Source organism: Ostrinia nubilalis, chromosome 14, assembly GCF_963855985.1.
Source record: "Ostrinia nubilalis chromosome 14, ilOstNubi1.1, whole genome shotgun sequence".
NCBI classification, from domain to species: domain Eukaryota; kingdom Metazoa; phylum Arthropoda; class Insecta; order Lepidoptera; family Crambidae; genus Ostrinia; species Ostrinia nubilalis.
This window is the reverse complement of record NC_087101.1, coordinates 10,383,671-10,409,103: the sequence shown is the minus strand read 5'-3', so window position 1 is coordinate 10,409,103 and position 25,433 is coordinate 10,383,671. Positions and strand designations below refer to the sequence as shown.

Below are 25,433 nucleotides of genomic sequence, written 5' to 3'. Positions count from 1 at the left end.
TTTATTATGTTATGTTAACTCGTGGAATCCTAAGGCTGAGTTGCACCAACTTATTTTAACCGTAACTAAGATAATGACCGGTGTTTTTTGTATGGAGTTTGACAGATTTTCGACATTTGCAAAAGTTAAAATAAAATGGTGTAACCCAGCCTAAGTTATCCATAAATAAGACCACGGTAACAATTGATTTCTTTTGTGTCTCGCTTGGCTGCTAGGTACATACCTACCTACCTACTTGAAGGGAGCGAAAGATAAATGTAATTACTATTTCTATTGATTTTATTCTTAACTCCGCAATTATGAGATTTGTTCTGTTCATTTTAGTTTTGTTCGTCATAATACCTACGTCATACATAATTGCAGGCCAATAAAAAACATACGAAGATGCACTGCCTAAATTAAATAAATAAACTAAATTCGCAGCGTGGTGAGCGTGGTGGATCCCTATTTCGTCGTTGACGAATGAAAAGTGAAAACCCCGGGAGTAGCGAAAACAATTTTGTTCAGGAGAGACGAAAAACACCAGACACCGAGTACTCGCGAGGTTTTCATTGAACGCGATAGATGGCACTACAATCATCCCATTCAAATATAATATAGGTGACCTCGAAATGTGCGTTGAAATGTTTTTGGTAAAAAATAGACTTACGAGGTTTTCACTCGTCAACGACGATTTGGAAGTGATGAAGAAAGAAGACCAAAGTTGGAAGCAAGCTTTATTCGAACTTCAATCACAGAGAAACTGGCATTCTTTCCTCCAACTGCCGAAATACAATAATGCTGTTTATTTTCTTTTATGGGGTCATACTTAAGTTAAGACACGGTTGCAGCTAGCCAGGTTGACTTAGAACAAGGCTTACCACTAAACAACAAACCAAACAGAAAATTTTGCCTCAACCTAGTAAGGTGTTTTTTTAGAGGTATAGAACTTTAAAATGAAATAAAATACATAAAACTATATTTTATTCACATGGTATTGGTTTTGTTTAAAAGGTATTCTTATGCCATTTATGCTTCAAAATGATTTCGGGCCTAAGGGTGCCACGGTTGGCTCAAATGTAGCGTAATCGAGATGTCTAATTTTCAATTTCATTTTCGAGCAACTGGGGCCATACATCGGCAATAACGCGACAAATGTTGGCATTGATTTCCGTAGTTTATCTGCGTAGTAGTGGACTTCACATATCCCCAGAGAAAATAATCCAAAGGTGTGAGATCACCCGATTGTGGAGGAAAATTCAAAGATCCATTGCGTGAAATTATGCGCTCATCGAATGTTTCCCGCAATAAATTGCTGGTTGGATGGTAACTGTAACACCATCATCTTGAAACCATAGCTCTTCCACGTCAATATCATTCATCTGAGGAATAAAAAGTTACCAAAATTACGTGGACCGTAATAGGGACGTTTGTATGGAAAACTGTTACCTAAATATGTAAATAAAATATAAAAATTAATAGGACAAAAAAGTTTAGATTTAGTATTAACAACTCAAACTTTTATGCGAAATTATAAAGATGACTAAAAGACAACATACTGCTGGTGATGTGGCAACTTTATAATTTATTTATTTATTTATTTGCAAGAAAAACCCTATTTCCCTGTTTTAAGCCCTTTCTTAAAAAAAGCTACAACTACTACTTAGGTACTTTAGACAAAATTAATAAAACACTGTAAGCGCTACTTTAAAATAAGTAGACAAAGTAGGTAAAACAACTTTTTACAATGAATATAATCTTATTAATATGTTGCAGACATATTTATTTAGTTACGAAAACGCTACAAATAATCTAGGTGTTTTTATTTTCATTCTGATCAAACCTGCATGCATGAGCTAACTATGCATTCATAGTCTGAAGGTTACTCGATGTTTTGCATTCGTCAAAACAATACTAGCCCGCCAACCGGTTTCTTGATGCTAGCTTTGGTTGGGAATTCACAAAAAAATACGTCAGGCACGCAGGAAGATTAAACGCGCGTCTGCGAACCGGAGAGCGCTCGTCGTCTACAAAGTTCTCGCAGTCGGTCAGTTGTGTCGGGCTGTTGTCGCATAGCAAACGTCTCGTGGTGTCATCTTTATTTTAAAACTACTGAAATGTAAGTATAGTTTTTTATAATTTTCTAGGGTATCGCTTTATTTAAACGATTATTTATAGACGCAGCCTGTTTTATGTAAATTTATATCCGCGCGCGTAACGCAATAATGTTTATTTGTAAACTTTCGTTTTCACATCGCGCCGCGCCGGCCGGTATTTTACGCACTTGTTGAGAAGTAGGTTTTTACGGATTTTAGATAATACAATAAAAAATATTTAACATCTTTTAGAATTATTTGGATAGCTTGCTTATTTTTTACTGAGATTGCACAGAACTTTAGTTAGTTTAGCACGCACTTGGGTCCGCCATTTTGTTAACGTTTCGTTGGTATTTTCGAAAGAAATGAGAATGAACTCCTAAATTGTAAGAATTGCCAAAACTTTAATCACAATTCGATTTATTAAATATCAGTTTTTCCCAGCTTGCAGTTTTAAATACTAGTCAGACTTTGTTTCGAATAAAAAAAATATTAGACAGGTTTTATTTAACCACTGAATCACTGATAGTTAAATAAGTACCTTAGCTATTAAACTAGACGACAATTTTTTCCTGCTAAATCTATTGGTTAAGTAGTTTCTAATGGCTATAGCTATTATCATATCAACTCGAATGTACGCAACGCGTAAATAAATTCCAACCTACCTGCATAATTTGCATAAGTACTACCTACTTATTCTGAATTAAGTAATGTAATGATAGCCTTGTTTCAATACATGCTCCACGTTCGGTAAATAAATAATTAGTACCTACTATTTACAACAATTAAAAAGTTACGTCCAACTTATCTTTTGTTGTATAATAATGCTATTAGGTACTGAGATATGCTTCATTAAAATAACTTTTATTTAAACTTTATCTCCATTACTCATTAATTATATTTATGGGCTATTTTAACGCAGTAAGTATTTAATCTTACCTTAAATTTTCTAACTCCTAAGCCCACTCTATTTTCTGTTTGCTCTGGAAGGGTTGACTGGAAGAGAATTCTACATGGCAAAAGACCATTTAAAGGTTAGTTCAAGGTTCCTTTATTCTACAAACCCTTGGAATGTCTTAAAAAAATGTACGCAACCAACGTTGTCTAACTTTTTTCTCCAAATCTTTTGTAATGTTATCGAAACTTCTGGGGTATTCTCATCCCCACGTATTGTGATAATCTTTTTTTACGCATTACTATTTTGTGTTAACCTTTTCTTTGTGAATGAGTCACATAATTACAATACGTAGTATTTTGAATGATTTTGGATAGTTATAATCGTTTATAATACCACGCATTTAGCAAACTGCAAAGCAGACATATTTTATGTTCATGTGCAATTTAAGTATAGGTATTAGGTATCAATAATATCATTGACATTGACATAAATAAATCGCAATTTGGTGGTCATTAACAAAAAACAAATGACACAAGACTGGTTTTTATGAGTTTAGCTTAGATGATGATGTTATCTACATCGTTGCAAGTTTTGGTTTCGTTTATTTTATTTACTAACGCAAATAAAACATTTTTTTCCTAATGAACCGTGACTATACTGAAATAATAAGTGATTAAGGACTGTAGACCTACTTTTACGTCCATAATACAACTGATAGTAATGACTTTATAGGGCGAACAGGCGTCTGTCGGTATGGGGCCGACACCATGGCGCCTTTTAGGGTAGCCACGAGCATGGGACACAAGGCTACAACCACAAAAAGCCGCCAGCTGCATATTTACATACCTACTTGTATATATTTTCGTGTGGCAGGGCGTTTACCCCGGTGTGCCCGTGTAATGTAAAAATGTCGGTGTCGGCGTTTTGTGACTGTGGCGCGAAGCCCGTGTGCGGCAACCCTTAGGCACGGATTATAATAGAGTAGATCATCCACTTTATATGTAGGTATAGGAAAATCAGGCCGACAATTTCCGAGACTGCGGATTTTGACAACAAAATGAGAATGTTCAATTTGAATCTGGATTCGAATGTAGGACTTTTAGGCCGCGACTCCTTATGAACACAAGACTGTGAAACACGTTCCTTAACTACGATTAGACACTGTAGGGAGAATTTAACTAAGTCATGGACCTAAGTAACTATTTTAATTGACTCATAGAAATATCGGAAATCGAACGTCACTAAATGTAGAGTCCATTATGTACAAACATTAATAACGAGCGCATATTGATTGTGATCCGAATAACAACTCAACCGAAGTCCCCTACAAATTGTGTAGGTTAGATCCTATAGATAGATCTTACTTATACTTTTATTGATTGACAGAGCTTATATGACTACACCGTAGACAATGGCATTGACATCGATGAAGCTTGTTTTCGCAGAAAAGTCTATTGCTTAGAATTCCCTTTTACAAATAACGTTTACCAGTATTTAAGTAATGACCTGTTTTATGGAACTGCTAATATTAAGGACAATACATACCGTGACTTTTGCAGATTTAGCATTGCAACGCTGCAAAAAGTCGCATGTGTTTAAAGGCCCCAATGGCAACAACTCTTGCTATCTTATATTCTTAAGGGCTTTATATACTGGCAAATAAATGTTTATTTTAGGTAAATAATGCTATTTGATGACTAATAGTGAAATCAGTCGTATTGGTCATCCCGGGGTTCCCGAAGCTCTAACTAATCGAAGGGTACTTGTAAATAAAAGATAACTGCTCAAGTATTTCAATGGATCATTGAATCAATAAATGCATAGTACAGCGACAGCACATCAGACTATAACATTTTCGTTGCAAAGTCGCCCTTATCGCAACTACGTAAGATACCACAGTGTTTACGTTGACGTGCTGTCGTCTATACATAAGATTAGAAGCGGTAGGTACTTAAAAAAAAATAACAAGTGACATCACGAGAAAGACAAAAGGCACTCGTAACTTATTATGGTTATCGTTTTGAAATAAGGTTTTATGGCGCATATTAATAATTTAGACGTAGGTACTGACGACAACATTATCAAGCTAAACTAACACTGTGTTATTTATTGTAAGAGCGAAGATGCAAAAAGATTGTACCTACCTATGCTGTTTGATTCGAACTGAAATCGTATCTTTTCCTTATGTATTTTTTGTGAATTTTGCAATTTTTATTTGTAAGTATTTTTAATTAGGCTTTCAAAGAGTGCCGTTAATTGCAATTTTTGTATTTTTTTCCCTAAGTTACTAAAATCATTCACCGCGAGGGGAAATCCTAGTAAATAAAATATGAAACTTTAATGGTGGTGACTAATAAATATTGTGCAATGTACAAATAAAAATAAATCATTTAGAATAAGTAGTAATTCACGTATAAAAATAGGTGAAACTTGACCTACTTTTATCGTAGGAAAAAATGACCAAAAATATCTGAGATTTTTTTTTTCTTTCAATTACTTATTGTAAAGAAAACATCATAACTTTTAAACTAAGAGGTACCTATATCCTGATAAAATAAAGAACATTAATAATGCTAAATAATAGACGATACTAATAAAATACATAAAATACCCAGAGAACGGCAACAAGTAATAATAAACTGTTATTTTTGAGAAAGGCCCGTATTTTAATTTGTGTTTTTTTGGTTATTTGATAAATTTCTCCAAATAATGTACAGGTGTTTTTTTTTTATTACTTTGTGTTATTCTCTATCGTATTACCTTTGTAAAACCAAAAATCTCATGTCTCTATCCATCCCTATCACAACGTTTGCTTTGATCGTTTAATATCGAACTACCTAATTAGGACTCGTATTTATAAAAACAAAACAAAAGTACCGAAGAAAAATAAATAGTTGTTTTGAGAGTAGGTATATCACAAACCTGTTAGTGTTTTACGACGCAAACTCGATGACCTAAGGTCACTTTGTGATATTACTTAAATCCAATATAAAAAGTTAACTTACGATAAGACACCTAAGTACTTTTATTATCTTGGCCAGAATTATACTGTATTACCCGTTCGCGCTTAGTTTGCCGGTCCGTGGAATGCGCGTCCCCTCTCCCAACCGCGATTAAACGCAATTAATGTGACTTATTTTACGCAAATACACAATTTTTATCAATAATAATAAATAAAAAATATTTTAATAAAAATATTTTAGTTAGTTAGTTATAGTGACGTCATATCGCCAGCGGCAAACTTAAAGCGAACGGATAGTAATAAAACGCAATTAAATACATCTTTAACAGCTCATTTTAAAACACGCTTTTATTAGGTCGTCGTGTATGTAACTAACTAAGTAAGTATAATGGAATCTAAGAATCTGAATTAGGTAGGTACACGCATTTCTAATTCTTGTATCATCATGAAACTTGGCAATCATAATTATGTAGATTAGATGACAAAATGATAATACAATATTATGGTAGTTACCATCGAGCTGGTCTGATGATGGGACTGGAAGGTGGCCATAGGAACCAGTGCCGTATTATCCATAAGGCACTTTAGGCCAGTGCCTAGGGGCCCACTATGGCCAGGGGCCCACTATGACCAGGGGCCCAGCACTCCCGATTAAAAAATAAATTTTAAAGATTATTTTTATGCAACAAAACTCAAACCACCTCAAAACTTCGCCTTATTTTGGTTTACACATTCAATCGTCATATTTCGATATTGTGGAACCTGATTCATTCCACTATACTCTAGGCACTTCAACATCACAGAGTGCCTCAGTACCTTTGAGCGCTGCTGGCCGATTACTCACGGGACCGCGAAGTCCTGTATGTTAACAGAGACGGCCAGCTCAAACGGCGCGGCGTAGCCCGCGGGATTCCGCAGGGTTCCGTGCTCGGTCCACTCTTGTGGAACCTAGGCTTCAACTGGCTCCTGCGGGGCGTCCTACTCGCGGGCATGAGTGTCATATGCTATGCGGATGACACTCTGGTCACTACCCGGGGAAGACATTTGGGCCCGCGGCACGGCTGGCGTCGGCGGGCGGCACATTAGTCGCTCGCAGAATACGATGCCTCGGCCTGAAAGTCGCGCTGGAGAAAATTGAGGCCCTCTTCTTTCCGGGGCCTCGCCAGCGCGCCCCTCCCGACGCGTTGAGGACGTTAGGATTGACGTCAAAGGCCATATGAAATATCTGGGCCTCACGCTTGACGGGAGGTGGCATTTTAGCCCGCACTTCAATGGGCTAGCGCCACGCTTTCTCAAGGCAGCCGGCGCACTGAGTTGGCTTCTCCCGAATTTGGGAGGGCCACAAACGAGGTGTCGTCGACTTTATGCCGGCGTTCTGAGGGGCATGGCGCTGTATGGCACTCCAATCTGCGAGAGAGCACTCAATAAGAGAAAGAATGCTGCTCTTTCGGCAGACCCCAGCGGGCCATAGCGCAGAGGGTCGCAAGGACCTACCGCACGGTAGGGCACGCTGCGGCGTGCGTTCTCGCTGGTACTCCTCCTTGGGAGCTAGAAACTGGGGTCTTGTCTGTCATCTATCACTGGATGGCAGACCAGAAGGCGCGTGGAAGGCGCCCGGCCCCGGAGCGGTGCGGCGCCGTTATGAAGACATGACTCGCGCGCATTTTGGCCGCCGCACTCTGGACGCCATTGGTCCTGTTCTGGACAAATGGTTGGAACGACCGCACGGGTTCCTCACGTTCCGTCTGGCGCAGGTGCTGACCGGGCATGGCTGCTTCGGTTCGTACCTGCATAGAACCGGGTGAGAGGAATCCCCGTGTGCCACAAATGCGCGGCGCGGCGGATGACACGGTGCAGTACACCCTCGCGGGCTGCACAGGCTGCCCGGCTGGGAGGAGCAGCGCCGTGTCCTCACTGCGGTCGTGGGCCGGGATCTTTCGCTTCCGAGCCTGGTCAACGCCATGCTGGGAAACGAAGGATGCTGGAAGGCGGTAGCCTCCTTTTGCGAAGAGGTCATCCTTCAGAAGGATCCTCTCGCCTCATCGCTCCGCAGGCGGAGAAGGGGGCGGGAGAAGGCGGTTGTACGACCGTTCTACTCTGCCCCCAGGTGGCGGCCAGCAGGCTGGGGGTACCCTTGTCACCTTCGTCTGACGGGAACGGCTTGGCGTTTCGGACATTCCCGTCGGACCCCCACAAGGGGGGTGTGTAGGGTCCGCCGTGTAGGCGAGCTGTCGCTGCAGCGTGGTGTCGCGGAAGTCTAAGGCTACGGCCGGATACTCACGACACTCGGGCTACGACGGAACGCCGCGGAGGTTTTAGTGGGTATACCCCGTCCTTTTCACTTTTTAGGGCGCCGGGAGTACCACACACCACCCTGTCCCCCGGCAGTGGCGAAAGTGCGCAAAGCATTTCCTCCGCGACAAAAAAGGGGGGGCCCGAAACGAGCTGTGCCTAGGGGCCCCGAGATGGTTAATCCGGCCCTGATAGGAACCCCTAAACGAAACGGCGGAATCGCATCGAGTTTGGATTCATTGGATTTGTATTTTCGAGCACTTTAGTGTTAGATGATGACCAGGGTGCTGATGATGGAGTCGGGAGGATATTTGGCCTCTTGGTGCAGTAATTAAAAGTGTGTTTTTAGTTTTTTATCTAAATATTAATTTTTATAGGTACTCATTCATTTGAAAGTAAACAACTACATGTATAGTTTCTCACTGCAATTTCGTCATCATGAATTTTGTTTTTTCAGAAAAAACAAATCGGGTTTCGACTAAAACCCTTTTTTCAAACAGTTTTTTTTATAGCACTGGCCGTTCGAAGACCCTTTTTCTTTACGATCCAGTGTACCAAAAGCATACAAACACAAAATAATGTCGTTTTATCCCTGAAAAAAGAAATAACTATTTTTAGGGATATTCCTCGTATAATAACTCTGGATTTGAAATCAATGATACCAGCTGTCTGCCAATTTACGGCGCTAAATGTCATGTAGGTTGAGGTGACTCACACACACAACTGCCTATTAATAAATACTCTTTCAGAAGTCTAGAAAATATATTTCACGCGTCTGTTCAAACATTTGCTCAATTTTCACGGTGTCTTCCTTCACTTTGATTGTACTCGTATAGTTTCTGTCCGCAAGTTCGATTGCAGATTTTTTTATTATCCAAGGCAATGATCTTATTTGAATATGATAGCGCACACTAAGTTTTTGTAACAAAAAGAAGCTTAAAGACTCCAAGGTTATCAAAATTAGTTCAGCGTTTTTTAAACATTGAATTTAAATTGGGAACTAAAACACATACAGACTGATTAGACGCAGACTGACCTTCGCATTTTAAGTATTATTTATTATAGACATTTTAATATGGGCAAATGCCCAACTAAGCTTGAGTCTGAGTCTATAGTCACTCTGGGTGGGAAGGTAGATCTTTATTATTTATTTCCTTGTTTTTATTGTGGCTTCGTGTTTGGTCAAATTGTGGTAATGTCCCGTCTATCTAGTAAAGTTGTTAGGTAGGTATAGCTCGATGACATCACCCGGTTGACTTACGCCTAGATCCTTGGCCTGGATTGCCATTCGATCGGTAGCTTAAATAAGATTTCTGGAATGGGAGCAGAGCAGAGACATTTTAGCGACTGATACTCGTATTATAGCGACTAATTATTATCAATGGTGTTGCGAATACAGTAAGAAAGATCAGATTAATTGTAAAAAAAAAAGAATTATTAAAAACGCCAACTAACAAAAAAATAACAATAAGTAACAACATTGACGATTTGACAACATAAAACAAAATAAGTTATGTGCAATAAAATGATTCCTAAAACAGGTAAATGTCACAGAAAACCTCTAATTTTAACTACATCGTAAACATTCGATTTATTACAATTGAGCAGTAAATAACTGAATTATAATCGCACTAGGCAAATATCGGAAATGATTGGTAATTAATTTTATTTGATTTCTCAAATATCGTTTGGTTAAATCGTAGGTAGTGTACCTACGTAGGAGATTATTAATTAATTAATTAACTTTATTTTATTTTTATAATTGTGTTACATATTAAGCTTTTAGGAAGGAACGACTGAAGGAAGATCAATATAATATTGATCATTAAGACTGTATGAATCATATTTCCTTACAAGGAAAATGATTTTCGACATCTTATTTATGAAGAATCTTAGTTCGCTGTTAGTGGAATTCCTGTGATACAGGTATTAATTTCCAAGCGACAATATCACGTTTTCCTGTTATTTTACCTGCCTTAGTACTTACTAAATGCCTTTAATATAAGCAGTATTAAACCTACGCCTTTTATGGTTCGGCCAAACCAAGGCGTGTACGATGGCGATCAGACTGAAGGTTCGGCCAAACCAATGCGATCAGCCTTTGCTCAGCCTTGGTTTAGCCGAACCTTAGTCCTTTTAAAAAGTCCTTTAAATTTAAACTCTTTTACTCTCGTTCCACTTGGGAACGCCCTCAGATCCCCTTCTATTATCTGAGGGAACGCCATTTGGGATCAACATCGTAATTGGAACAACGGTGTGTACTTACTCAACTATGCTATATTTAGGTCGTTTACAATTTTATACGAGATCGCAGACAGCTCCGTGATCGTTTAACTAAATTGAGAAGTGGGTAGCGTGAATTCACTTCGCGGGAACATTGAGCAGAAACGACGGCATACTTAGGTACCTATCTTCAGGATATTTGGAAGAGATCGCTTACAAGCGATAAAGCAGTTTGAGTAGTTCCATTCCAATTATTATCAATTTTCGTGTAGTGTCATTACATAAATACCACAACTAAACATTAAAAGGTGGCATGTAAGTACACCTACTTACTTTACTTTTGATTATAACTCATGACACATCACATGTCCCCCGCATGATCAAGTTGTGACTTACTTAGAAAAGGCTCTTAAGCCTTTTATTGATTACTTTTTATTTTCCTCATACATTGAAAATTTACACATGTTAAGATTTACTAAAGTCTATATTAGACCGTCAGCCTAATAAGGTAGGTACTTTTTTCAAGTATTTTACGAGAATAGCGATAATGTTTCATTGCACCTGCATCATCACAGCTGCAGTTTATAAAATTATTGCATTACATTATTAAAAATCACATTACCTTTACGGTGATGTAAGGTATGTGGACACCACATGGGGAATGTGGCTTATCTTATCTTGGACCTTGAAACTCCATATGACTACGTTCTGAGAATCTGGAACCGTTCCGTGTCCCCCTAATAACCTTGAGGACAATTCCCATGTTTTTAATGGAAAATCCCTGAAACAGTCTATTCAGTTGGGCTTTGTAATATATTAAATTAAATTAATTAAGGGGTTTTCCATCCAAAACATAGGAATTGTCCTCAAGGTTATGGGACCCGTAATGGTTCAGATTCTCAGAGCGTAGTCATATGTAGTAGTTACTTAACCAGCGGTCCGCCCCAGCTTCGCACTTTCCCGGCTTTTCTATTCTATGATATGCATGTTTTATACATATAACCCTTCCTCTTGAATCACTCTATTTAAAAAAACCGCATCAAAATCCGTTGTGTGGTTTTAAAGATTTAAGCATGCATAGGGACAGACAGCGGCAAGCGACTTTGTTTTATACTTTGTAGTGATAGTGATATTATGAAAAATCTATGTCACATTACACATTCCAGCGCGTTCAGCGCGTCAGTCCAGATGGCATCTGTATTAACAAATAAGCATTAAAATCAAAAGGATACAAAAGGCCATATTATCAGCCTTCAGTTATTACGCTAGTCACACTTTTTGTTTTTTATAATACAATAGTCCAATTGCTAACACCTGGAACTTACTTTTTTCGGTCTAATGTGACCATAAGTATTCTCATCTACATTTTGTGATACTAACATACTTCGGAGTGAACCCACTGTATGGCTATTTCTTGGGGTAAAGTGTACACAGTTAATGAAACAAAACTAGGGTGCCCCTCCTGCTTGCCCAATCTAAATGTTATATCGAGCAGTTACGTCATCAAGGGATTTGTCGTACCACAGGGTGCGGTGAATCAGCAAAAATATTCGATTTCTCATAATTAAGTTTTGTGTACGATTACCTAGTAGATAAGTGGTTATTGTCTGGCTAAACGTAGCGTTCAAAGGTGATGTACCTATCTACTGTTGAAAAAGAAGTTGCAATTATCACTAACACATTCATAAATTATTTATTTTCTGTAAATTGGGTTTTAGCAAGCACTTTAACTCGTCTAAAAAGGTTGGATTAACCCTTTTACTATCACTTTTCCAAAATTTTACAAGTTTTTGCGTGCACACACAACTAGTACCTACTTAGTGACCTCCATCAGGTTACTTCTACCATTGTTATGCGTTTTGCGATGAAACGTGTTGTTTTAATTCACCTGTTATCCGTATGGTATCCGCATGTGCGAAATAAGTATAAGTAGTTACCTTATTTGTTTTAAACTAACTGAGGAAAATAACTTTTGAGGAAAACTCTGCAGGAAACATACTAAATGATTTTAATGGGGGACTTATCAATAATAAATAATTATTTTCATATGAGTACCTACCTATTATTATACGAGTATTGATTTTGATTAATCATATTTACGACGCCCAATGATATTATAGATTTTATATAATATCATTGACGACGCCCAATTATTAAATGATTTATAGAAAAATCAGGAAGTGATTTATAAAAAAATCAGGTTTTTGTAGGTTGCACAGAAACCACTTGTGTGTTTTTGCAGAAGATGCATTAAATTCGGAATTTCTTCACGAAGAAGGCATATAATTTAAGGCTCTACCGTTGACAAGCAAGGTTATCGGGACAAAGGACGGCGCATGCTATTTTTACTGGCAGCATGACGTCAACCACTCCATGCGTATTCGTATCCCAGTGGGTGCCCTACTGAAGGTTTCCGTTCGTAGCTTTTAATTTGAGGGACATTTTCTACAGAATGGAATATCTGCTGTTTAGATAGTCAAGGATTCTTTTATAGGTACGCGTATTAAACCTACATGCAGCCTCTTAAATATTAGCATAATACGATAACTCTTCGTGTTAACTCTATCTATAACTACAGTCTCAGTAATGTTTCATTGTGGAACAATAATTTTGGTTTGGCGTACAAAGCACATTAATTTTAACCTTGTATTATCAAACAAAAAAATCTTGAAAAACGGTTCACAATTGTCGGAGTAATCGGTGAACATAGGTACTCTACATAGAAAGAAAAAACTACATACAGTGGAACTTCCTCCTTTTTGATGTCGGTTAGCAGATTCTGTTTTGTGTTAGTGATTGGCGCGAAAAAATGTACTCTCCGTTTCTGTTTATTATTATTTCATTTCACGTTGATTAAGTTCTCAGAATGAAGCAGATGTTTATACCACGATAGCATATATCAGCCGTTTTGTAATTTAAGCCGTGTTGGCAAAACATTGGAATGCACAGGCGGCTGGTTAAAGTGGTCAAGCTAAGCCCAGTAGCATGTTATTTAGTTTTAATAGGGGTCATTTTTCAATAAAAATGTATAGCTTTATGTGCTGCTTGTCTGTAAGTACCTAGTTAATGAATTTAAATACAGAGCAATTTTTTAAATATACTCACTAATTACAACAATAGGTCAATATTAATAAATAATCAAAATCTTATCGGATAATTCTCAATTAATCAATTAAATGTAATTTTTACCCGCCCGCGCCAGAAGGAGGGTTATGTTTTTCCTAAAATACTTGAGATTATACCCACTTGAGATTTCCTGATAACTCCAGTAAAAACTGGATTTTTTATCAAACAGGCTTGTATATTGGAACTTTATATGATTCACATGGGTAGATGCATGATAATTGTATGTGTCATTTTTGATAACTTATTAATCACTTTGATTGCGAAATGTAGGGCATTTCCAATAATAAACATAATAAACAAATAGTTATTTATTCAATGTAGGATGTCTACAAAAAAAGAAACGGTATGTTCACACGATAACTATCCAAAATGGTGTCCTATTCCGCAAAGACCAAAGCTGAGAGGAGAGAGGTGGTAGAAATACTTAATGAAATCGGATTGGTTATTCAAAACTCAAAACACATCTTCTCTGATTTGGTGGAAACCGGGCTTAACCCTTTGAAAATTTCCTTTACCATACGGCCAAATCTTAGTGAATTTTTTCATAGTCAGTTGGCACCTTTAATGCTTCTACAGAATAAAATTAACACCTAAAACTTTGTAAAGTTTAGTTTTAAACGTGTGCACTGTTTTATCGCAACAAACCATTATAATGTGGTGTAGTTACTCGTGTTACCATTATGCAGACTTCAGCATTTACTTATCTGACCTGTGTATCGGTTTTATACTTATTTATCGGTAGGTACAGAGTTTAAAATGTAACTGAACATACATTTTGTTGCAAAATGGAAGATTAAATAAATAAATTAGAACTACCTAAGATGCCACTGTGGCAAAGTGTACCTATTCAGCCCCTATTTCACTCGATAATAAAACTTATGTTTATAATATTTCAGTCGAAAATAACTTAACGGTGTCATTTTTGGACTGTCAATTCGATGATCGGTAGTTTGAATCCCGTCGTCTATCATCATCATCATCATCTCAGCCATAGGACGTCCACTGCTGAACATAGGTCTCCCAAAATGCTTTCCATGTTGCCCGGTTGGTAGCGGCCTGCGTCCAGCGCCTTCGGACGGACTATTATTGTGGTATGATAGGTATTAGAGTCAGAAATAGAAAAATACAAAGTCGGAGAAGTTAATAAATAACATGCGATTTCAGTATTTACCTACTCTCATGGTTATTTCTGAGAAATGTACTGCTGTTATGATAATATATGATGTGTAAACAGACGACAACTGTTACACCTTTTTCAGTTCAAATGTGCGATTTTTCCAACTAAGTAAATGTACCTACTAACTGCAAATGTGTAGCACATGAGATATCTACCTACTACATAATCTCATGTGTACCTACGTAATAGAGGTTGGTAAGGCTAAGGTGCCATCTACTGTGCCATAAAACACCTTTTTACATTACACTTCGTGACTCTATATTGTATTGATGACAATGCAAATAATTGCACAACAACATCAATTATTTCAGCCCACCGAGCATACATCCTCATTGTAGTAGGGCCATAGTAACATTTTAATTTTGTGTCGTAGCTATTAAATTTAAATTACACCAAAACATAATTTTATATGTGACAAAATTTATTTATTATTTCCCACACATAAAAATAAGCGCTACAAAAAGGCGAGCTGCCATGTGGCATTCTCTAACAGCTGACTTTGGGAAAAACAGAGAAAAGTAGGTTAAAAATAAAGAGACTAATAATGTTTTGTAGGCTTTAATATTTTCAATCAAAAAGAGGAAAATGTACATTATTGTTTAAGAGAAAAATAGGTAACAGGAAAATGTCGAAAATAATCCTACTCGTATATCTATCTATACCTAATTCAAGAAGGAAATGATCACATGGTTTTTTCCAGTTTTACCTTACATCCATAAATCGCTGTATTTTGCAAATGATTAGTTATATCTCTTTGTAAATTAGTAACGTTCTCGTTTAAGGCCGGGTAGCAGAGAAAATGGCGAAAATGAGGTTTTCATTTTTCATTTTTGAGGTACTAAACAGTAAAATTAAAGGCTAAGATTTTTATTGGGCATAGTTGAGGATATTTTCTAGGGCTATTAACGGATGGAAACACGATTTGATGAAGTTGACTCGATAGAATATATTCCCAAAGTTACCTCTATTCGTTTTCTATTTATGGTTTTATTTTTAAAATAAGCGATTTGAGATTCTAAATCTTTTACTAAACTAAAGTTCAGAAATAACTTGAGGGCTTTTAACGGATGAAATTTTTATATCGCGTCTTATTTAGTTACTATGTTAAAAAATGTGGAAAAAATCGTCCATGACGGCTTGGACAATCTCAATCAGTCGCGCGGTGGCGCTTACGGAGGACGGACGCGTGTCAGTTTTATGGCCGTGACAGTTCGCGATTTGTCAATATTTTTGACAATGATGACTTTGATGAGTCACAGTATAATAATATCAGTGTTACTGGAGAAAGAAAATTAATAATTCAAAATTTTTGATAATTAAGAATTATCAATTTTGTCTACGTATTGAAATTTAAATCGTTCGCATCCTTTTAAACGAAGACTCTACTCATGATACATAGTACATTCCTCAAATATGAGACAAAACCAATGAGTTAAAATTACATTTTAATAGTACCTACATACAATCGTCTTACACTCTTTAGAAGAGCACACTGACACAAATAAATAATAAAAAATACTGTCTAAGGTCTGTAGCTAAAGGTCTAAGCTGTAAGATAGAAGAATCTTCTAGCCAAAAAGATGGCAGATGCAGCAGATGTTAACGGATTTAAAACTGGAGTTCATATGACTCCTTGTAGACTTGAGTGTCTAGAGCGTCCCTTCCTCCACCATGCGTAAGAATTTTCAAAAAAATACTGTCTAAGGTCTACGATGCAAGATGGAAGAATCTTCTACCCAAAAAGATGGCAGATGCAGCAGATGTCAACGGATTTAAAACTGGAGTTGATGTGACTTCTTGTAGACTTGAGTGTCTAGAGCGTCCCTTCCTCCACCATGCGTAAGAATTTTCACAAAAATACTGTCTAAGGTCTGTAGCTAAAGGTCTACGCTGCAAGATGGAAGAATCTTCTACCCAAAAAGATGGCAGATGCAGCAGATGTCAACAGATTTAAAACTGGAGTTGATGTGACTCCTTGTAGACTTGAGTGTCTAGAGCGTCCCTTTCTCCACCATGCGTAAGAATTTTCACAAAAATACTGTCTAAGGTCTGTAGCTAAAGGTCTAAGCCGTAAGATAGAAGAATCTTATAGCCAAAAAAACAGTGCAGATGCAGCAGATATCAACGGATTTAAAACTGGAGTTCATGTGTATCCTTGTAGTTTTGAGTCTCTAGAGCAATGGTGAGGGACCTCGGTCTTGTTAGGGACCACCTCATAATCGGTCAAAACCAGTTTGACTGCAAAAATCTGTTAAAAGTGGTTTTGACCAAGGTGTGCAAGTGCACATCGTGGACCACTTGGAATGCCTCCAGGGACCACCAGTGGTCCGCGGACCACCGGTTAAGAACCACTGCTCTAGAGCGTCCCTTCCTCCACCATGCGTAAGAATGTTTCAAAAATACTGTCTAAGGTCTGTAGCTAAAGGTCTAAGCTGCAAGATAAAATATTCTTCTAGCCAATAACTTTAAAACTATAATTTGAACGAATTTTGCTATTAGTGGACAAATTTCTGCTCACGATGGACTAATTATCTGCTATACTCTCGACTCTCTAAAGCACAACATTTATAAAAATTTTGCTGCGGTAATGCACTCCAGGTAACAGTGTGTGATGCTCATTGCTCATAGTGATTTTCAATACAGAGCCTCGTACATACGTTATACATAAATTATGGAAAGAAAACACCCAGACCAATACAAACAAATATGTATGCAATTTTAGTATGTTATTTTTATTTATTAATAAACAAAAAGACTGAACAAAATTGATGCGTGTACTGATTAATGTAATTAACCACATGCAAAGCTTTGTGAATTGCAACAACTATAATTTATTATCCAAGCTCTAAATAATCGCTACTACGAGTAACTGATCATAAAATGTTTTTCCAATCGCTCAAGCTCCCGAGGATCTACCGATAGGTCGGGTGACGTAATCTTGAAATTCTTTTAGCCGGCGCGGAACTTCCGGAAGGTCGGGTGACGCCACGCCTCTTTGAACCGTGTTTACTTTGGCAGTTATATTCTATATTTATTCGATTCTAAAATATATTCCCAAAAATTTTGAAAGTTATTAAATTTTTTTAGCGTTAAGAGTCGCATCTCAAACTAATTTGAAAATTATAAATAACTTGAAAAAGTTCAATTCCCGCCTTAGGCAGTTCGATTTTTTCAAGTTATTTATAATTTTCAAATTTTGAAAGTTGTTTTAATTTGTATCACTTGGATATGATTTGTATTAGAAAGTGCTGTGAGTGTGACGCTTGAAAGGAAGGAAGTCAACCTAACCAACTGCGTATTTCTAAACTGCGTATTTCTATACTGTGTAGCCGCACAAAATATAACAGAAGACAAACTCCATACTAAACGCGCTCGAGCCACGCACACATAGACAGACACCGCTCGAGCAAGACTGTCTTGGACGAATGCGAGCGCGACGTGGCGCGACAGACAGACGTTCGCCACACGTTCGCTGTGGTTCGCTTGAGTCACGCGCCGGTCAACCGCCTGTGATATTATTTTGTTTTGCGAAATTGACGAAAATGAGTGAACAGAAAAAGTCGTATTTTAATTGTTCGGTATTTGGTTGCTTAAACTCATCATTAAATACCGAATTTTCATTTTTTAAATTACCAGTTGATTCGGGGAGGTAAGTAAGTTATTTATTTGAATTTCAATTGAAATTGAAAGCCAACTCAATTATTAGGAATATCGAATTGTTTTAGAGAGGTTTTAGGAATTATTAGATAACTAGCTTTTGCCCGCGGCTTCACCCGCGTGAAATTTAGTTTGTCACAGATCGTCATAAATTATAGCCTATATGTTATTCAGGGTTATAAACAATAATACTGTAAAGTTACATCAAAATCCGTTCAGTAGTTTTTGCGTGAAAGAGCAACAAACATCCAGACATCCAAACTTTCGCATTTATAATATTAGTTGGATAGTTGGATAATAGTGTCAACCACTCAACTAAATACTACTTCCTTCTCGTGTATTTGTTTGCAAACTATTACTATAATAACGTACTAAATATAAATAAGTATACGTGGATATCTGTTATTGTCTTTCTTGCATAGTATTAAGAGTTACATTTTTCTATCATAACGAAATAAACGCAACACATGACAAGACAACCCTAGCGCGACGGCCGAGCGTGCGAGCGAGAGAGGTATGCAAAGCGAGGTACATACATGAGTTTACCTTCTGTTATATTTTGTGGTAGCCGCGAGAGCTCTTTGGCGCGCTGTCTTCGGCGAAGTATTGCGCGCGCAGATTTTGACAGCGCGAAATACCTACTTTAGCAGAAATACCAAGCCTTGCCAATCCAAGCGAACTGACACGTGGCGTCGCGAATTTATAACTTGCGTGCAGTCAGCGACAAATAGCTCGTGACACCCAAAACAGCCGAAAAGTTCGTAACAAGTCTTTATTACAATTGGAATAAGGTTGTGTTGTCAACTTTTTGGCCACTCTGTATGTCAAAAACTATTTGACGCTGCTGCACGTTGGCTAAAGGTGTAGGTATTTTCATTACATATGGGTGTGCAACGAGCAACATGAGACCCGCGATTTGGTGCTTAGCCGGGACTATCACGGTTCATAAAAATATTACATGCCTCTCCCACGCTATGTAGCATGTGAATACTTACTATGTAGGTACACCATAAAACACACCTTCAAGTGTAACAAAAATAAAAATTGTTGCGATTAGCTGACGCTGTAACAAAGCTTATTTTATACATAATTAGCTTTTGCCCGCGGCTTCACCCGCGTGAAATTTAGTTTGTCACATATTGTCAGAAATTATAGCCTATATGTTATTCTGGGTTATAAACGATAATACATATATACTGTAAAGTTTCATTAAAATCCGTTCAGTAGTTTTTGCGTGAAAGAGTAACTTACATCCATCCAGCCAGACATCCAAACTATTTTCGCTTATTTATTTTGTGTTAACTGGTGTTTTATTATTAGCAAATGGCGCGTAGGCAATTCAATTGCCGATAGCTACTAATATTTTCAGTCCACGCACACTACGTACCTACTACCACAGAATATATTAGTAGTCACACTACGTAGTCGGCAAACTAATTGCTTTGTGTCCATCTTTATAACAATTTTAATTCAGCTAGCTATTTACTTATTAAGTTATTATTATCAGTAAAATCAATAATTAATTGAGTCCACAAGCAAACAAAAGTGCGCCATCTTATTGACGTAAGTCACAACAACCTGGAAACCTCCTTTCCATAACTTTTACATATTTATAGGAGCGCTTGCTTTATTTCTTAATCTCAACACAATAACACATGAAAACAACACTTAGTTTTATCTTTTTTATCATGTTCAACTTGAAAAATACGCAAACAAGGATTCTGATTCTGAAAATATAACATTTTGAAAATGTACAACAGTAGGATATCAGATTAAACATTTTTGTGGGAAAATGCCTCTTATTACAATTAGTTAAGAGCCATAGTGTTTATCTTGGTGTGCTGTCGTTCGTATAAAAACTTCGTTCGTTTCAGCCGCAAGACGTCCACTGCTGGACAAAGGCCTCCCTCAAGGATTTCCACAAAGACCGGTCCTGCGCCGCTCGCATTCAGCTTATTTAGCTTGAATGGAGTTATAGTGTAGTTTTACATATTTTTTATCCTAGTTTAAAAGCTATAAGAGGTGCGGTCCATTTTAAAATTGAAACTGAAAGTAACTGCCACACACCTTTAAAACCAACCTACAGGCTGAAAATCGCTCATCTAAGAAATGATTGAATTGCTCTTTTTGACTTCAATTCGCAATTCGTTCAGCATGTTTTTTTATTGTTGTGAGACCACTGTGTATCAAAGATTATTACTTTAACTGCTTTAAATGTAATTAAATACACATATTCTGATTTCGTGTGAATTATTTTTTTTACTTGATCGAGTCTATTGTTACTAACATGATTTGACAGATTACTCGTAATCTCGATTCAAAATTCGGTCCAGTCCAACTCCCAAACAATGTAGCTATAGCATGAAGCACTGGATCACCTTGAAATTCGGAGGCGCCATTATGGCCGGCCCGAAATAGAACCCGCGGCTGTGGGCGCGGTCTGCCGTGGACTACACAGGCACTCCATAGCTAATGTATGGTTTACTTTATGGGCATGGGGATTACATCAGCCTTTATTGTAGGTAGTGGTTTCGTTGTATAAATCTTTTATGCGTTTCATTAAAATGTTAGCATCAAGGTAGTAAAAATATGTAGGAAGTTTAAAAAAAAAAATAACACAATGTGTTGTGGTAGTTATGTGACTCTAAGAATCGGAATACTCAACAAAGACAAAAAATGTCGTCCAGGAAGAGAAAATCAGACTTTTGAAAAACAAACTGAACAAATCTGAAAGCCACTGAAAATTAAATAATAATAATAAAATTAAAATGATTTATTTAATTACGTGACTGAAAATCATTAAAAATATCGTCAGTGGAAAGGAAAAAAGACTAAAGCGCCAAAACCGTACTTGTGGGAAATGAGGATCAAAGTTTTTTTTTTACGAAAAAAATTCGTATCTCTTTTGATATTAATGTTAAACAGTTCTTTTAAAATGCAATCGTGTTCTTGATTTTTTGCCTATATTTTAATGAAAACACCAGGTTTGTAGCTCTTTTAGATCGTAAAATAGGTGTCGCTTTAGCAAAAGAATTATGAAAATTCATTAAATGTTAGTCAGGGTAAAACTGCTAACCTCCATTTATAATCAAATATCCAGCAACCAATAAGTGCTAAATAGTTTGAACAACCTTTTTAATAAAAGAGAAAAAATACTTAGTGAGATACAGCTTAATAAGTAAGTCGAAGATAAATTACTAAACTACATAATAAGATAGTCGCATGCGCCAGCGAAAAAATGCGTAAAAGCGATATTATCCATGGAGCTTACATGAATATTTGCTTACTTACGCAGACCCTATAGAACGAATATAAGCAAATGTTACTAAACTCTTACTACATTAAACGTTTTAAGCAAAAGTAATGCTTATAGATTGAATAGGTATTATGTTTTATGACAAAAAATGCTTAATTTATCCTAACATCATGCATAATTTGATTGTCATTACTTCTAACCGGGTACGGGAGTGGTAGGTAATTACTATATTTTGAATTATAGTGAACAAACGTAGGGACACTTAACAATTTTAATGACCACCACTAACCACTGGTGGGAACCTTTGGTGGGATGGACATGGTGGGTGGTGACTTACGCGGCCACCACCATGTCCATCCCACCAAAAAATCCAAACCACACACTGATAGTCTTATCGACGGACTCGAGCATAATCGGCGACAATGTCATAAGACCGTCAGAACCACTTTTGACTTCAAAATCAAAGGTCTAAAGGTGGAAAAGGATGACAATCTAAAGGCCCAAAATAAGAAACTCTACAATGCTATGGATGGAAGTGTCGCCCATTCTCTACAAACGCTTGTTCGAGGCGGGGGCAGTCCACATAGGTCTGGAGATAAGACCGGTAGAAGACCCCACTAGTGAAATGCGCCAAATGCCTCTGTTTTGGACATACAAAAGCCCTATGCAAAGAGGAAGAGGAACTGCAGAGGAACTTACTCATGGCTAAACTGTCCAGCCTGAAAATAAGGCACACCACAATCGTGGAAAAAATGCGAGGGCGAGAACTGACACATCCAACATTCACCACTACATGGCATTCAGTGATAAAGTGATGAATGCCCAGAAAAACAAAAGTAGGACTACTTACTTAGCGCTTTCCAGAACAGCATACTGCCAAGAACACCCTAAACATGCAGAGTTCAAATCTCCTAAAAGACCGTGTCCGTGGTCTTTTGGGAGATTTGATTTGATTTGTGAAAGCTCAACATCATCTGAGCTAACCTGAGACGCTCCAAGCAAGCCACTGCCGAACTGCTGCAAGCAGCCGAGGAGAAGGACATAACCTTAGCACTCAATCGGCAGAAACCAGTCACTCAGTCTTCGGTGACCGATTGAGTCATTCACGACCCCTAACTGGTCACGGAGACGGAGGCCGCGGTAACACTGGGGGCAGGCAGGCTAAAACTAGGAATTGTGTCCGTGTATTATGAGGGAGACAATCCAATTGAGCTTTAGATATAACGCACAAAGCGGTATGAAAAAGCTAAACACCCAAAACATCATTATAGGGGGAGACGTGAACGCCTAGAACCAATGGTGGGGCAGCGTTTCCGAAAGCTTAGGTGAAGCTTACAGTTTCTTCTTTCAAAAAATATCGACAGGGCAGATTGCGCACAAGCAAAGTGGATGTGTCAGCGTGCAGTAAGCCACTACTGGGTAGGATTAAAGAGAAAGTGGACAGAACGCTAGTCACTTCAGACCACAACGCCATAACCTATTCTCTCTGTCTGGGTGAAAGTGCGGCAACAAGAATACGCACAGAAGACCAGCGAGGCGCAAACAAAGAGTTGGAATGAGTTCTGCTCGACACACGAGAGAGAAAACATGTGGGATGGAATCTATGGAGTCATCGGGAAAGCTCCAGAGACAAGAGGACATGCTCCTGAATGGTTTTAACGGCAAGACTGGGCAGAGTGCCCAGAATAATCGGCTGATCCAGATGATTCCGTGACAATAGATAAACCACACCACACGCGTCTCCGACAACTGATAGAGAGCGAAACTTTAGAAGAGCAAACAGCAAACGATCCCCTTTTTACCGAGGCAGGAGTGGAGGCCGTGCTTAACGTGCAAAATCTAAAGAAAGCCCCGGGACCGGATGATTTCCCGCCGATATTTATGTACCAGAGCTATTCGTAGCGAAAGGGAGATATTCATGGAAATTGCAAACAAATGCCTATCTATAGCGTATTTCCCCAAACAATGGAAGACGGCTCACTTCATCCTCAAGAAGCCAGGGAAAGACTTATCTTGCCATTAGTTTGGGAACTTTTCTTGATAGAGCAGCATATACTGCAGCTATGCAGGCAGGCCAATTAGACGGCGCGGCGCCCATACAATAGTGTTTGTTACCCTTTTTTCTTGGCTTGTGGATCTGAGACGTGGTCGCTTATATAGGCCTCATAAGAAGGCTCAAAGTCGCCCAAAGAGCGATGGAGCGTGCTATGCTCGGATTTTCCCTGCGTGATCGAATCAGAAATGAGGAGATCCGCAGGGGAACCAAAGTGACTGACATAGCCCGCAGAATCGCTAAAATCTAGTGGCAGTGGGCGGGGCACATAGCTTGCAGAGCTGATGGCTGCAGGGGTAGAAAATTTCTGGAAAAAGAGTAGCAACCACGAGCCGGAAGACGTGGTGTGGGCAGGCCTCCCACTAGGTGGACCGACGATCTGGAGGTGGTGGTTGCAGGAGGTGCCTGGATGCGAGCGCGAGCCCGGTCTTTGTGAAAATCCTTGGGGGAGGCCTGGCCTTGGGGGATCCAGCAGTGGATATCGTTCGGGCTGAAACGAACGAACACTTTTTTTCAATGACTGAGTGCATTGAATCCACCGGCATAAATGTGTGCCCAGGGAGCAAATTATTTATTTGGATAGTTGCAACATTCTTGCATCTTTGCAGGCACTTGTGAGTGACCCGAGTGCGTAGTGTGTGCTTATAGTCACAAGTGTGTTTGAGATGTCTTTGTTAATAATACTTAACTACTATAGTTTTTGCTTTGATTAATGCTCTCATTTTCGCTAAAATACTTTAAAGCTTATTAAAAAAAGGCTACTTTTTGCTAAAGCGCCAAAATTAATCGAATCTTGTTCACTTACTTTTGCTTACACGCCAAATCATTTTGAACTACAACCATGAATAACTACTAATATACCAATGAACTATAAAACTCAAAAAGCTCGAATTGCTAAAGTAACAAGTCATTCGAGTTCTTAAATAACAAAAAAATACTTAATGTTGTGAAAGCAAAAATATTTTGCCAGCAAAAAAACCCTTACGCGACACTTGTTGCAAAAACACTGAAAACACGTCGTTTTAGCAGCGACGAGGGCGGTGATTTTAGAAATACTTAAAATTTTCAGAGTGCTAAAGCGCCAAAAAAGTCATCGGATTGAGTTGAAACCTAGATAGATCGACGCAGAAAAAAAAATCCTATCCAACAATGTATATAACTCATTTTGGCCAAAATGGCGCTTTAGTCCTTTTTCCTTTCCACTGACGATATGTAAACAATAAAAATATAACTAAAAAAGTTGATCCACGACATGGAAAAAACAATAAATGGATCTCAGCTGTAAAACTGTGTGGGATATGATGCTCAACCACAATAAGGAAGCTAGATGTTAGTGCTTCCTTCCGAGCGGGTGTTATGCTCGGGGACCAAGGTCCAATTTACACCATCTTGGTTTGTCTATATGTACTTGGCAGGGTAGAAAACTCCGTCACCGCGATGCAGGTTTGTATGAGCGGCGGAGTGTGCCATAGTGCAGTCGTAACAGCGCCATCTGTTGGTACACGTTTTGTAGTGGCGTATCGTAGATGTCGCCACAACTGCATAATGCCCTAAATTATATTTTTTCCTTTATTACCGGTCTTCCTTTATTTTTTTTATTGCTGTCTTTCAATCTCACAAAAACTGCTCAATGTTTTAAATTCTTTTATATGACCACAAAGTGTTAACCTTTTAAATGTCTTGAAACTATTAAACTAAGTAATTAAGTAACTGA

General features: G+C 38.1%; 1 protein-coding gene across 1 annotated transcript in view; it reads left to right on the top strand.

The window, feature by feature from the left end:
• The first annotated feature begins 1,964 nt into the window (after window positions 1-1,964).
• Window positions 1,965-25,433, top strand: part of LOC135078135 (uncharacterized) — a 29,843-nt gene continuing 6,374 nt past the window's right edge. The window contains exon 1 of the mRNA XM_063972721.1: window positions 1,965-2,098. The gene's annotated coding sequence lies outside the window, so the exon portion shown is untranslated. The remainder of the gene's footprint in view (window positions 2,099-25,433) is intronic.